Below are 15961 nucleotides of genomic sequence, written 5' to 3'. Positions count from 1 at the left end.
TCAAGGCTGTTCAGGCTCTCGATAGGTTCTCAGTAGTTGGCTCTGTGGGAAACTGAAGTTCTGCTGTACAGAAGAATAAATTGGATTGCAATATCAGTATTCAACATTTGGCTCATGTGCAGATATATGAAGTATCCATGAGCCAACTTTGACCCATTAAGCAAGTATCTACTCTCTCAATTGATTATTGTGAACTCTTTTTCTTAAGGTCCGCGGTGGTGCAAAACCTAAAATGAAAAACATGTAAGCGAACAAAAAACGTGCATTGAAAAATTGCACTTAAGAGTGTGTTTTTTCCCACCACCCCGAAAGGGTAGGACTTGTACCCTGACCCTCGGGCAGCAGGGATCCTGATGGGGACAGAAGGCCTGGTAGACCCCTTTCCTCTGGGACAGCCAAAGCCATCCCCAAGTACTAGGACAGTGATGGCGAACCTTGGCACCCCAGATGTTTTGGAACTACATTTCCCATGATGCTCTGGCACTCTGCAGTGTGGTGGAGCACCATGGGAAATGTAGTTCCAAAACATCTGGGGTGCCAAGGTTCGCGATCACTGTACTAGGACATGGGTCTTCAAACTATGGCCCTCCAGTTGTTCAGAAGCTACAATTCCCATCATGCCTAGTCATGTCTGTCAGGATAAGCCCGAGGTCTCATAACCCTTCATCCAGTGAAAAAACACACACAAAAGTGAAAGGTGACAAACAGCGGGAGAAAATGAATGAAAAATAAGAAAGTGGCCTTGCCAAATTGTGCACTGGCAGGGCCCTGAGGCCTGGTAAACAAAAATTGCCCCGGACTTAAGCCAAAAGCCCCAGCCCATGAGGCACAGTGCAGGGGGAAAGCATATTAGTGCTGTGACCATGTGTCCGTTCACACCGTGGGGTCCCACACCCATGTGTTGCTAAGAGTACCCCTAGGGCGGCCACTCCCAGGGGCCACAGGCACCGCAGACCCTCTGCCTTCCCAGCCCATGGCCAGACAAGGTAGAATGTTCAGATCAGGAGGTAATGGGCTCTTCCAGCTTTCCCCAACTGTCTGTGGGCGCCCTGGTTTCTGTTCCAGCCGTTACAAACCTTCCAAGCCCCCATCACTCCATCAGATTTGCATAGCCACCACCCCAACCTTGATCAGGTCAGGATAGTAGCACAGCGCCTCCATTGGATCACTGATAAGAACAGATACTGTACTTGATCTTAGCCAAAAGGCCAAGAAGCAAACTCTTGGGTAAATCCAAAATCCTGAACTTCTTTTAGGACATTACTCGATTGTCTCTGTTTACCACTAGTCGTTGATTCTGTACTCACCTATCCTCACTGGGATTTATTCATGCAATGTGTCAAGGGATCTGGGATAACCAAAGTAGACACCTGTTCAAAATAAAGTGCTATGCATGCCTATGAGGAGGTGCAGCGTGGCGCGGTACAGCCCAATTGCAGAAACAGATTTTGTATTAAGGTTAAAGTTCAGTAATTCACAACAAGCCCGGCGAGGAAGAGACCCAAAGCAGGGTCACTCAGAGAAGGCAAGCGAATGTGTAGCAGATCAGAGGTTCCAATAGTGCCAACAGCGTCTGTCTTGAGGGCCGGAATGTGACCCAACTGAGGAATGTGACCCAACTGAGGAATGTGCCCAACTGAGGAATGTGACCCAACTGAGGAATGTGACCCAACTGAGGAATGTGACCCAACTGAGGAATGTGCCCAACTGAGGAATGTGACCCAACTGAGGAATGTGCCCAACTGAGGAATGTGACCCAACTGAGGAATGTGACCCAACTGAGGAATGTGGCCCAACTGAGGAATGTCCCCAACTGAGGAAGTTTTCCAGGAAGGATGGCGTGTCACTATCCTTGCCGTACTCGTATGGAACCTCTCCCCGCTTTTCAGGGATCTCGTGCAGCAAGTGCTCATACTTATGAGCATCTACAGAGTCACGATCCTCAAAGCCCAAGATGAGCAAGAACTAGGTTCCTGTGTTTCCTGATTCTCGTCCATATCTGTAAACCTTGTTCCTGACCCGGCTACGTTTGACACCTCTCTCTCGGATCACTCCTGCCTGCTATATCTGCTTCTCGCTTATTGTTACCGACCCCAGCTGGGATTTATGACTATGTCTCCACTTCCTGATTTGGTACCCCACCGCCAGCACGTTACTGACTTCTGCCTGTTCCCGACCTTGAACTTGATCCTGATTCTGCACCTGTCTGTCTTCTGCTAAACAAGGCTTGTGACCAGACCCTGCACCACCACTGAAAGGTCTCCTGTGTCTCCAAGCTACAGCTCTCTACTACAGCTTCCAGGCACCTGCACCCTTTTGCCTCTGTGCTCTCTCTCTCTCTCTCTCTCTCTTTCTCTCTGTGCTCCAATCCTTCACAACAATGTTACTTTGTATCACTCTATTTCAAGTCTGAACAATGTTTATAAACAGTGTTACTTTGTGTCTCTCTATCTCCCATCTGAACAATCTTTATAAACAATGTTACTTTTCTAGTTCTCTATATCCAGTCTGAACGATGTTATACAAACTTTTACTTTGTATCTCTCTATCATCTGCCTCAACAAAATGTATGTTACTTTGTATTTCTCTATGTCAACAATGTTTATAAACAATGTTAATTTGTATCGCTCAATCTCCTATCAGAATGATGTTTGTAGACAATGTTACATTGTTTCTCTCTATTTATAGTCTAAATGATGTTTATAAACAATAAAGAGGCGGGGTTGGGAGTTCTGACCAGGCTAATGTCTGGTTATGGTTTAAAAAACATGTGAACATGTTTATTAACATATAGATGTAAATTCGTTAACAGTGGTACATGTCGTATAAAAGGGTGATGTCATATGAAAAACCATGCATGCATGGCATGGACTGCAAGAATATGCATTAATATATACATATAACAGCACACGATAATGCAGACATAGTAATACTGTAAAAATGCATGCATAAACACATATATTTGCATTTGTTGCCAATATGATATGTGTTTATGCAGGCACATACATTTATGCGCCTCATCTAAAGTCCCAAATTCACCCTTTTTATAAACATTGTTACTTTGTATCCCCCTATCTACTGCCTGAACAATGTGTATAAACAATATTACTTTGAATCTCTTCATCTCCCGTCTGAACAATGTTTATAAACAAAGTTACTTTGTATCTCTCTATTTATAGTCCAAATGATGTTTATAAACAATAAAGGGGGACTTGGGAGTCTGAATGAGGCTAATGGCTGGTTTAAAAGACATGTGGACATGTTTATTAACATATAAATGTAAATACGTTACAGTGCTACATGTATTAAAAGGGTAATGCCATATGAAAAACCATGCATGAATGACATGGACAGCATGAATACGCATTAATATATACATATAACAGCACACGATAATGCAGACATTGTAATACTGTAAAAATGCACGCATAAACACATATATTTGCATTTGTTGCCAATATGATATGAGTTTATGCAGGCACATACATTTATGCGCCTCATCTAAAGTCCCAAATTCACCCTTTTTATAAACATTGTTACTTTGTATCCCCCTATCTACTGTCTGAACAATGTGTATAAACAATATTACGTTGAATCTCTTTATCTCCCATCTGAACGATGTTTATAAACAATGTTACTTTGTATCTGTCTATCTCCTGTCTGAATAATGTTTATAAACAATGTCAGTTTGTATATGTCTATCTGAAGTTCTGAACAATGTGTACAAATCCTGTTACTTTGTATCTCTTAACTTTTCTCTGGTCAGTTTTATAAACATTGTGTCACTCGGTCTGCATTCTGACAGTTATACGTCGGTACTTTGAAGAGGAATATCATTGTTATAGCAGCAGCTACCTACCATAACCCCGGTATCCTCTTCTTCAGTGGGCGGTCCGGTTTAAGATAAAAGTGGTCTCTGCAGTGGATTCACCGCGAGATCACATTTAATCGGTGGCCGGAGAGGGCCCCCCCTCCCTCCTCCGCTGCTTACCGGAGCCATCGGCAGCGGCGGTGACGATCCTATCTTGCTGGGCATGGAGACGAGTAAGGGGAAGATGCCCCCCCCCCTCACCCACCTATCTCCATAACAATGCAGGGAGGAAGCGACGTCCAAACGTCTCTTCTGCTCACAGCTCTTAAAGGGCCATTTTTTTTAATCTTATTTTTTTTTAATTACTTTTTTTTTATTTTATTGCATTTTAGTGTAAATATGAGATGTGAGGTCTTTTTGACCCCCCCAGATCTCATATTTAAGAGATGTTTACATTGCTTGTAATAGGAAAAATAAATTGCAATTTTTATTTTTAATTTTTTGAAAAACAGTGTAAAAAATAAAAAATAACAGGTAAAAATAAATAAGAATTTTTTTATTTTTTTTTAAATGCGCCCCGTCCCGACCAGCTCGCACACAGAAGCGAACACATACGTAAAGCACACATGTGAGGTATCGCCGCGATCGATAGAGCGAGAGAAATAATTCTAGCCCTCCTCCGTAACTCAAAACATGCAACCTGTAGACATTTTTTAAACGTTGCAGATTTTTAAGGGTAATGCCGCGTACACACGACCGGACTTTTCGACATCAAAGGTCCGACGGAACGATTCCAGCATACCATTCGATCGTGTGTGGGCGCTGCAGCGGACTTTTGATTTGCAAAAATCCGTCAGACTTTAGAAATGGAACATGTTTCAAATTTTTCAGACGGAACTCCACCGGACCCAGTTCCTACCGAGAAAACCGCTCGTGTGTATGCTAGTCCAATGGACAAAAACCGACGCTAGGGCAGCTATTGGCTACTGGCTATGAACTTCCTTATTCTAGTCCGGTCGTACGTCATCACGTTCAAATCTGTCGGACTTTGGTGTGATTGTGTGTGGCCAAGTCCGTTCATTCGGAAAGTCCGTCAGAACTCCATCAGAACTCTGCCGAAAGTCCGTCGGACCTAGTCCCTCAAAGTCCGGTCGTGTGTACGCGGCATAAAAGTTTGTCGCCATTCCACGAGCGGGGGGCAATTTTGAAGCGTGACATGTTGGGTATCAATTTACTCGGCGTAACATTATCTTTCACAATATAAAAAAAAGACAAAAACAAAAACAAAATTGTATTTTTTTTGTAAGACCGCTGCGCAAATACAATGTGACAGAAAGTATTGCCATTTTATTCTCTAGGGTATTAGAAAAAAAAAAAAAAAAGAATAATGTTTTCGGGGTTCCAAGTAATGTTCTAGCAAAAAAAAAAAAATGTTTAAAGCGGGAGTCCACCAGGACTCCGCGTTTTTTTTTTTTTTTTTAAAAGCCAGCAGCTACAAATACTGCAGCTGCTGACTTTTAAAATAGTGACACTTACCTGTCCAGCGCGCCCGCGATGTCGGCACCCGAAGCCGATCTCTTGGTCGTCTGTCGGGTCCTGCCGCCGCCATCTTGGGTATGGGAATCAGGAAATGGAGCCTTTCGGCTTCATTTCCCGGTTCCCTACTGCGCATGCGCGAATCGCGCTGCGCAATAAGGACGCTCCCCGCTGCCTCTGGGATCTGTGTGTTTCCCAGCAGGCAGCGGGGCACTTGCGGGAAGGGGCGGGCACTTGCGGAAAGGGGCGTAAGTTACGCCCCTTTCCGCAGAGAGCTATCCCGGAAGTAGGTGCAGTTACCTGGATTATCCAGGTAACTGCACCCCCCTCCCCCCTGAAAGGTGCCGATTGTGGCACCGGAGGGGGGGAGGGTTCCGATGAGCGGAAGGTCCACTTTAGGGTGGACCTCCGCTTTAACTTGTAAACAAAAAATCTCAGAAAGAGGCTCAGTCCTTAGGTTTAAAAAAAAAAAAAAAAACTTTGGAAAGATTAAATACTCAATTTTTTTTCTATAATTAACTAAAAAAAAACACAAAAAAAAAAAACAACCTCCTCTGTAACTCAAAACATGTAGAATATTTTTAAACGTCGCCAATGCCGATTTTTAAAGGTAAAAGTTTGTCGCCATTCCACGAGCGGTGGTGCAATTTGGAAGCGTGACATGTTGTGTAACAATTTACTCGGCGTAACATTATCTTTCACAATATATATATTAAAAAAAAAAAAAAAATGGGGCTAACTTTGTTGTCTTATTTTTTTAATTCAAAAAAGTGTATTTTTCCCCCAAAAAAGTGCGATTGTAAGACCGCTGCGCAAATACGGTGTGACAGAAAGTATTGCAACGACCGCCATTTTATTCTCTAGGGTGTTAGAAAAAGAATAATGTTTGGGGTTCTAATAGTTTTTCTAGCAAAAAAAAAAAAAAATGTTTTTAACTTGTAAACCACAAATTTCAGAAAGAGGCTTGGTCCTTTTGTGGTTAAAAAAAAAAAAAAAAACCTTGGAAAAATTAAATACTCTGTATTTTTTTTTTATAATTAACTAAAAAAAAATAAAAATAAAAAACACCTCCTCTGTAACTCAAAACATGTAGAATATTTTTAAACGTCGCCTATGCAGATTTTTAAAGGTAAAAGTTTGTCGCCATTTCACGAGCGGGGGGGGGGGGGCGCAATTTTGAAGCGTGACATGTTGGGTATCAATTTACTCGGCATAACATCATCTTTCACAATATAAAAAAAAAATGGGGCTAACTTTACTGTTGTCTTATTTTTTTTATTAAAAAAAGTGTATTTTCCCCCAAAAAAGTGCGATTTTAAGCCCGCTGAGCAAATACGGTGTGACAGAAAGTATTGCAACGACCGCCATTTTATTCTCTAGACCAGGGATATGCATAAGCTGTTGTAAAGTTACAAGTCCCATGAGGCATAGCAAGACTCTGACAGCCACAAGCATGACACCCAGAGGCAGAGGCATGATAGGACTTGTAGTTTTGCAACAGCTGGAGGTCCGCTAATTGCATATTCCTGCTCTAGGGTGTTAGAAAAAGAATAATGTTTGGGGGTTCTAAGTAATTTTTCTAGTGAAAAAAAATGTTTTTAATTTGTAAACAACAAATTTCAGAAAGAGGCTCGGTCCTTTAGTGGTTAAAAAAAAAAAAAAAAAAATACTTTGGAAAGATTAAATATTCTGTAATTTTCTTTTTCTATAATTGACTAAAAAAAAAAAAAAAAAAAGCTTAAATACTCCTTTTTTTTTTTTTTTTTGTATAATTATCTAAACAAAAAAATAAAATAAAATACAAGCTCAATCAATAGTCTGTTATGCCCTGTATACACAGTCGGAACATTCTGACCACAAAATCCGGCAGATTTTTTCCAACGGATTTCGTCCGAAATTGGTGTTGCATACACACGCTCGTTCGGAACGAGGTGACATTCGTTGCGTACGACGGGGCTACGCAGAGCCTAGTAGCCAATAGCTTTGGTCTCGCGATTTACTCTGTGCATGCGTGGCACTTTATCCGTCGGAATTCTCTACAAACGATCGGAAAAAGTCCGATCTGATTTTTTTTGTCGCAAAATTTTAGATCCTGCTCTCAATTTTTTTCCCGACGGAAAAAGTCCAATAGAGCCCCACACACGATCGGATTTTCCGACAATATAATCCGATCGGACCTTTTTCCGTCGGAATTTCCGACCGTTTGTACAAGGCATAATACCTAAAAAATTACTCAATGTATTTTTATGCCCTTGCGATTTTTTTGACTTCCTTTTCTTTGTCAGTTGGGAAAAAATAAAGGTTCTGGTTAGAACACTACTTTAGGTTGATCTCCGCATGAGGTTCACTTGAATAATAAAACAGACAACAGATTTATTTTTATGTTTTCTAACCCGTGTTTTCTATAGCGGGCCGAGACATTACCGTTCTGGGAAAAAAAAAGAAGAAGAAAGAAAAACATTTTGTCAATTGAAAAATGTGTGTATGTTGGAACAATCTTCAAAACTTCTTGTCATCGGCGATGGGGACATCAATAACGGCCATTGTCAACCTTCATTAGGTTGAGATCCTGCGTTCCTCTATCCCTAAGGGTAATTTCCATCGATTTCTCTCTCCCGAACAAAGGCGCACACCTACGTCAAAGCAGTATTTAAAGCTTGCTTTGATTCCTCATGGGCTTTTTTTTCCCCTTCTAAACAAAGGGAAATAAGCGGCCCCGGCTTCTCTGAACTCTCCATTATTTTTCGTGTGTAATTTGGAGCTTTTGTAGGGAGAAAGCAAAAAAATGACAGGACTTTCCGCCTCTGCTAAACAACAGAGGTTAATTGTGATGAAGTTTATTCTGCGAAGTATAATAAAGGACAATGGCTGCGCGCAAGGATGCCACGAGTATTGACAAGAGATTGTATAGGATGGTGAGGTCTCTCAACAGCCGGCTTATATCTTCTTCATGAAATACATTTTAAGGCTTGGACCCAGTTTTTTAACTTAGGTATTCGTTAGTAAGCAGGCATGCACTGGCCATCGGGACTGCCGAGAGTTTCCCGGTGGACCAATGGCTCAGTGGGCCACTCTGATGTAAGGGGGCTTCTGATGGGACACTCTGATGTAAGGGGGCTGGTGATGGGACACTCTGATGTAAGGGGCTTCTAAAGGGACACTCTGATGTAAGGGGGCTTCTGATGGGACACTCTGATGTAAGGGGGCTTCTGATGGGACACTCTGATGTAAGGGGGCTGCTGATGGGACACTCTGATGTAAGGGGGCTGCTCATGGGACACTCTGATGTAAGGGGGCTGCTGATGGGACACTCTGATGTAAGGGGGCTGGTGATGGGACACTCTGATGTAAGGGGGCTTCTGATGGGACACTCTGATGTAAGGGGGCTTCTGATGGGACACTCTGATGTAAGGGGGCTGCTCATGGGACACTCTGATGTAAGGGGGCTGCTCATGGGACACTCTGATGTAAGGGGGCTGCTGATGGGACACTCTGATGTAAGGGGGCTGCTGATGGGACACTCTGATGTAAGGGGGCTGCTCATGGGACACTCTGATGTAAGGGGGGTGCTGATGGGACACTCTGATGTAAGGGGGCTGCTCATGGGACACTTTGATGTAAGGGGTGCTGATGGGACACTCTGATGCAGGGTTTCTCAACTAGGGTTCCTGCAGAGGTTGCCAGGGGTTCCTTGAGCAATGAGCAGTTTATGCTTCTCATATAAGTTCCCACTTTTGATTGAGTTCCCACTTTTTGATCAAGTTCCCACATTGATCTTTTTAGCCATCTGTAAGGGGGTAATTCTTCCCAATGACCACCAATGTAAGACACATCTTCCCACTGACCATCATAGTAATGTATCATGAGTTGTAGATATAGTCATTATTAGCAGGGGTTCCCTGAGACCGAAAAGTTATGTTAAGGGTTCCCCATTGTTGAAAAGGTTGAGAAAGGCTGCTCTGATGTAAGGGGGTGCTGATGGGACACTCTGATGTAAGGGGGCTTATGATAGAACACTCTGATGTAAGGGGGCTTATGATAGAACACTCTGATGTAAGGGGGCTTATGATAGGACACTCTGATGTAAGGGGCTGCTCATGGGACACTCTGATGTAAGGGGTCTTGATGGGACACTCTGATGTAAGGGGTGTTGATGGGACACTCTGATGTAAGGGGGCTGGTGATGGGACACTCTGACGTAAGAGGGCTGCTGATGGGACACTCTGATGTAAGGGGGCTGCTGATGGGACACTCTGATGTAAGGGGGCTTGTGATGGGACACTCTGACGTAAGAGGGCTGCTGATGGGACACTCTGATGTAAGGGGGCTGCTGATGGGACACTCTGATGTAAGGGGGCTTGTGATGGGACACTCTGACGTAAGAGGGCTGCTGATGGGACACTCTGATGTAAGAGGGCTGCTGATGGGACATTCTGATGTAAGGGGGCTGCTGATGGGACACTCTGATGTAAGGGGGCTGCTGATGGGACACTCTGATGTAAGGGGCTGGTGATGGGACACTCTGATGTAAGGGGCTGGTGATGGGACACTCTGATGTAAGGGGCTGGTGATGGGACACTCTGATGTAAGGGGGCTGCTGATGGGACACTCTGATGTAAGGGGCTGGTGATGGGACACTCTGATGTAAGGGGGCTGGTGATGGGACACTCTGATGTAAGGGGCTGGTGATGGGACACTCTGATGTAAGGGGGCTGCTGATGGGACACTCTGATATAAGGGGGCTGGTGATGGGACACTCTGATGTAAGGGGGCTGGTGATGGGACACTCTGATGTAAGGGGGCTGCTGATGGGACACTCTGATGTAAGTGGGTCGGTCTGGATGAATTCCAGGGCCAAATTTCTGTCCCAGTCCAGCCCTGTTAGTAAGACAGTACATGTCATTGTAACTACTTAGAGCAGGGGGACTAAACTAAAGTTAAATTAAATTAAAATTCACGGAGGTCCTGTGCGTTACCTATTTTTTTTTTTCTCCAGAGTTCTGAATCAAATTTGTGTTCTATGACTCAGGTCCTTCACATCACAGCCCCCCCCACCCCCCCTCCCCCTTTTACATCACATCCCCCTTTACATAAGTTACAAAGTTACATAGCAGACATGTGCGAATCGAAAATTCGCGTGAATTTCCCGTAAATACGTACGAATCCGAAATACAAATTTTACGAATTTTGGATCCAAATTCATAACGAAAAATGTGTGATTGTTACGAAAAGCTAACGAACCTAAAAGTTGAAACCCCAGGAAGTCAGCACAGGGATGGTGGGAACCACTCATAATGGGCACAGCGTGTGTACAGACCCGGGAACTCAGCACAGGGATGGTGGGATCCCCTCATAATGGGCACAGTGGGTGTACAGACCCGGGAACTCTGCACAGGGATGGTGGGAACCCCTCATAATGGGCACAGCGGGTGTACAGACCCGGGAACTCAGCACAGGGATGGTGGTATCCCCTCATAATGGGTAGTGATGGCCGAACGGTTCGCCCGGCGGTCGTTTCGCGGCGAATTTCCGACTTTCGCCGTCCGCGGGTTCGAACGCCTTTTTCCGTCGTTCGCCCCGGCGGACTTACGTGTTTAATGTATACAAGAACTTTAACCTTTCGTGACACGTTTATCATGTGTTACAGGACAACCAATTGAGACATGACAGCTCATGGACACTTGGACATTCCCCCTAACCTATAAATACACCCGATCCGGTGGCCATTTTACATTCTTTCTTCTGTCACTGTAGGGAAAGGATCCTGTGTGGAGTAGGGACAGAGAAAACGCTAGCTATTTGGTACACAAAAGTTCTTTTCAGGACTGGTATAGGTGTTAGGTCAGCAGCCTGAGTTTCTTTTGTCAGTTTAGATAAAGGGACAGAGCGCTGTATGCTGCTATTTTAGGGACAGCTCAGCCAGATTAGTCTTTCTTCATCATCATCATCATCATCATCATTAGCTGTTACTATCAGGTCCACAAAAGAGCTGTTCCAGCTAATCGTTCCAGCCTACTCTTTTTTGCCAATTTGTATAGGGACAGGCAGGAAGCAGTGTGTCAGGCAGTGAGGATAATTTTAAAGACTTGCTGTTACTATTAGTTCCACAAAGGTTCTTTTCAGGACTGGTATCAGTGGTACGGTAATAGGCTTGTACACGTATAATATTCTTTCTTCCAAATATAGAAAGAATATTATACTTGACTGCTGCCCTTCTGCTGCAGTCTGCTAATCATTCACAACTCACTTGTTCCACAAAGCTCTTTATCAGGACTGGTAACTTGGTCTGTCTAGGGTGCTACGGTACATAGGCTTGGGTGCGGTACAGTCTGCTGTTCTGTAAGGACCGCTATCGGTCCACAATACATAGGGTTGCCGTGCACTACTGCTGACCGCTGCCCTATACTGCAGCAGTCCTTCATTGGTATAGGGACTGACGTACAGTCTGCTAATCACTAACACACAACCTGCTTGGTCCACAAAAGTTCTTATAAGGACTGGTAACTTGGTATAGGGTGCTACGGTACATAGGCCTGAGTGCGTTACAGTCTGCTGTTCTGTAAGGACCGCTATCGGTCCACAATACATAGGGTTGCCGTGCACTACTGCTGACCGCTGCCCTATACTGCAGCAGTCCTTCAGCGGTATAGGGACTGACGCACAGTCTGCTAAACACTAACACACAACCTGCTTGGTCCACAAAAGTTTTTATAAGGACTGGTAACTTGGTATAGGGTGCTACGGTACATAGGCCTGAGTGCAGTACAGTCTGCTGTTCTGTAAGGACCGCTATCGGTCCACAATACATAGGGTTGCCGTGCACTACTGCTGACCGCTGCCCTATACTGCAGCAGTCCTTCATTGGTATAGGGACTGACGTACAGTCTGCTAATCACTAACACACAACCTGCTTGGTCCACAAAAGTTCTTATAAGGACTGGTAACTTGGTATAGGGTGCTACGGTACATAGGCCTGAGTGCGTTACAGTCTGCTGTTCTGTAAGGACCGCTATCGGTCCACAATACATAGGGTTGCCGTGCACTACTGCTGACCGCTGCCCTATACTGCAGCAGTCCTTCATTGGTATAGGGACTGACGTACAGTCTGCTAATCACTAACACACAACCTGCTTGTTCCACAAAAGTTCTTATAAGGACTGGTAACTTGGTATAGGGTGCTACGGTACATAGGCCTGAGTGCGTTACAGTCTGCTGTTCTGTAAGGACCGCTATCGGTCCACAATACATAGGGTTGCCGTGCACTACTGCTGACCGCTGCCCTATACTGCAGCAGTCCTTCATTGGTATAGGGACTGACGTACAGTCTGCTAATCACTAACACACAACCTGCTTGGTCCACAAAAGTTCTTATAAGGACTGGTAACTTGGTATAGGGTGCTACGGTACATAGGCCTGAGTGCGTTACAGTCTGCTGTTCTGTAAGGACCGCTATCGGTCCACAATACATAGGGTTGCCGTGCACTACTGCTGACCACTGCCCTATACTGCAGCAGTCCTTCAGCGGTATAGGGACTGACGCACAGTCTGCTAAACACTAACACACAACCTGCTTGGTCCACAAAAGTTTTTATAAGGACTGGTAACTTGGTATAGGGTGCTACGGTACATAGGCCTGAGTGCGTTACAGTCTGCTGTTCTGTAAGGACCGCTATCGGTCCACAATACATAGGGTTGCCGTGCACTACTGCTGACCGCTGCCCTATACTGCAGCAGTCCTTCATTGGTATAGGGACTGACGTACAGTCTGCTAATCACTAACACACAACCTGCTTGTTCCACAAAAGTTCTTATAAGGACTGGTAACTTGGTATAGGGTGCTACGGTACATAGGCCTGAGTGCGTTACAGTCTGCTGTTCTGTAAGGACCGCTATCGGTCCACAATACATAGGGTTGCCGTGCACTACTGCTGACCGCTGCCCTATACTGCAGCAGTCCTTCATTGGTATAGGGACTGACGTACAGTCTGCTAATCACTAACACACAACCTGCTTGTTCCACAAAAGTTCTTATAAGGACTGGTAACTTGGTATAGGGTGCTACGGTACATAGGCTTGAGTGCGGTACAGTCTGCTGTTCTGTAAGGACCGCTATCGGTCCACAATAGATAGGGTTGACGTGCACCACTGCTGACCGCTGCCCTATACTGCAGCAGTCCTTCAGCGGTATAGGGACTGACGTACAGTCTGCTAAACACTAATACACAACCTGCTTGGTCCACAAAAGTTCTTATAAGGACTGGTAACTTGGTATAGGGTGCTACGGTACATAGGCTTGAGTGCGGTACAGTCTGCTGTTCTGTAAGGACCGCTATCGGTCCACAATAGATAGGGTTGACGTGCACCACTGCTGACCGCTGCCCTATACTGCAGCAGTCCTTCAGCGGTATAGGGACTGACGCACAGTCTGCTAAACACTAACACACAACCTGCTTGGTCCACAAAAGTTTTTATAAGGACTGGTAACTTGGTATAGGGTGCTACGGTACATAGGCCTGAGTGCGTTACAGTCTGCTGTTCTGTAAGGACCGCTATCGGTCCACAATACATAGGGTTGCCGTGCACTACTGCTGACCGCTGCCCTATACTGCAGCAGTCCTTCATTGGTATAGGGACTGACGTACAGTCTGCTAATCACTAACACACAACCTGCTTGGTCCACAAAAGTTCTTATAAGGACTGGTAACTTGGTATAGGGTGCTACGGTACATAGGCCTGAGTGCGTTACAGTCTGCTGTTCTGTAAGGACCGCTATCGGTCCACAATACATAGGGTTGCCGTGCACTACTGCTGACCGCTGCCCTATACTGCAGCAGTCCTTCATTGGTATAGGGACTGACGTACAGTCTGCTAATCACTAACACACAACCTGCTTGGTCCACAAAAGTTCTTATAAGGACTGGTAACTTGGTATAGGGTGCTACGGTACATAGGCCTGAGTGCGTTACAGTCTGCTGTTCTGTAAGGACCGCTATCGGTCCACAATACATAGGGTTGCCGTGCACTACTGCTGACCGCTGCCCTATACTGCAGCAGTCCTTCAGCGGTATAGGGACTGACGCACAGTCTGCTAAACACTAACACACAACCTGCTTGGTCCACAAAAGTTCTTATAAGGACTGGTAACTTGGTATAGGGTGCTACGGTACATAGGCTTGAGTGCGGTACAGTCTGCTGTTCTGTAAGGACCGCTATCGGTCCACAATAGATAGGGTTGACGTGCACCACTGCTGACCGCTGCCCTATACTGCAGCAGTCCTTCAGCGGTATAGGGACTGACGTACAGTCTGCTAAACACTAATACACAACCTGCTTGGTCCACAAAAGTTCTTATAAGGACTGGTAACTTGGTATAGGGTGCTACGGTACATAGGCTTGAGTGCGGTACAGTCTGCTGTTCTGTAAGGACCGCTATAGGTCCACAATAGATAGGGTTGACGTGCACCACTGCTGACCGCTCACCTATACTGCAGCAGTCCTTCAGCGGTATAGGGACTAAGAGTTTTGTCACAGGGTCATTTAAAAAATGACATGCAGAGGAAGAGGCAGGCCCTTCCGCAGGGGTGGTAGGGGTAGGGCAGGAGCAACAGGCTTGAGCCAAAGTGGGAAGTTGCAGAAGGTGCGTTCAATTACTTTAAAGGATGCACCAGACTTGGTTGAGTGGCTCGCTCAGCCTTACTCTTCTGCACCCTCCTCATCCTCTCGATCTGCACCCTCTTCTTCACTCTCTGCTATGTGCACCCCCAAAGACACTACCACCAACAACACGACCACCACCACCACCACCACATACCTTCCGCTTGAGTCACTGGAATTATTTTCCGATCCATATCAAGAGGACATTTCTGATGCGCAGCCACTCTTGGTATTGGATCAGGAAGAGGAGGTAGCAACAAGCGCTACTCAGCAGTCTGACGCCAGTACCCAGATCAGCCCAAGGAGGAGGTTGGTCCCCGGTGTTGCTGCCTACTCTACTTATAGCGGTGGGGAAGGTGACGTTGATGATGACGTGTCTAGTGATGTCACGTGGGTGCCCACAAGAGAGGAAGAGGAGGGGAGTTCAGAGGGAGATATGGACCAGCAGATAGGGAGGAGAAGCAGCAATGACTTACATTGCACAGCAGGGACAAAGCAGACTGCAAATGTATCAGGAGCGAGTCATCGACCATGTACGGTCACATCTGGCGCTCCCAGGACACCGGCACATGGCTCCGCAGTGTGGGCTTTTTTTAACGTGTCCGCTGCTGACAATAGCGTTGCCATCTGCAATCTTTGCAGTCAACGCGTTAGTCGCGGTAAGCCCAATACTCACCTAGGGACGACCGCCTTAAGAAGGCACATGAGCAGCCATCACCGAGCCCAGTGGGAGCAACGGAACACACAAAGCCACACTGCAGGCTCTCACCGTCCAGCCTCGTCTTCTACTTCTCCTTCTCCTCTCTCCTCACAATTGTCCTCCACTCCACCTTCCATCACGCCAAGCTCACATTTTTCTGCAAAAAGGCAGGCTTCCGTGGGCCTAATGTTTGAGCGTAAAAAAATGATGACGCCGGATAACCCTCTTGCCCAACGGTTGGCGGCTGGCTTGTCAGAACT

The 15961-nt window shown here is 45.6% G+C and overlaps 1 pseudogene; it reads right to left on the bottom strand.

The window, feature by feature from the left end:
* Positions 1-1097: 1097 nt before the first annotated feature.
* On the bottom strand, positions 1098-1220 carry LOC143957024 (U2 spliceosomal RNA; annotated as a pseudogene).
* Between the last annotated feature and the right edge of the window lie 14741 nt (positions 1221-15961).

Source organism: Lithobates pipiens, unplaced genomic scaffold (genome assembly GCF_037356315.1).
Source record: "Lithobates pipiens isolate NorthernLeopardFrog02 unplaced genomic scaffold, aLitPip1_a1.2 Scaffold_5, whole genome shotgun sequence".
NCBI classification, from domain to species: Eukaryota; Metazoa; Chordata; class Amphibia; order Anura; family Ranidae; genus Lithobates; species Lithobates pipiens.
Note: the sequence above shows the minus strand (reverse complement) of the source record. Positions and strands in the feature narration are given on the sequence as shown.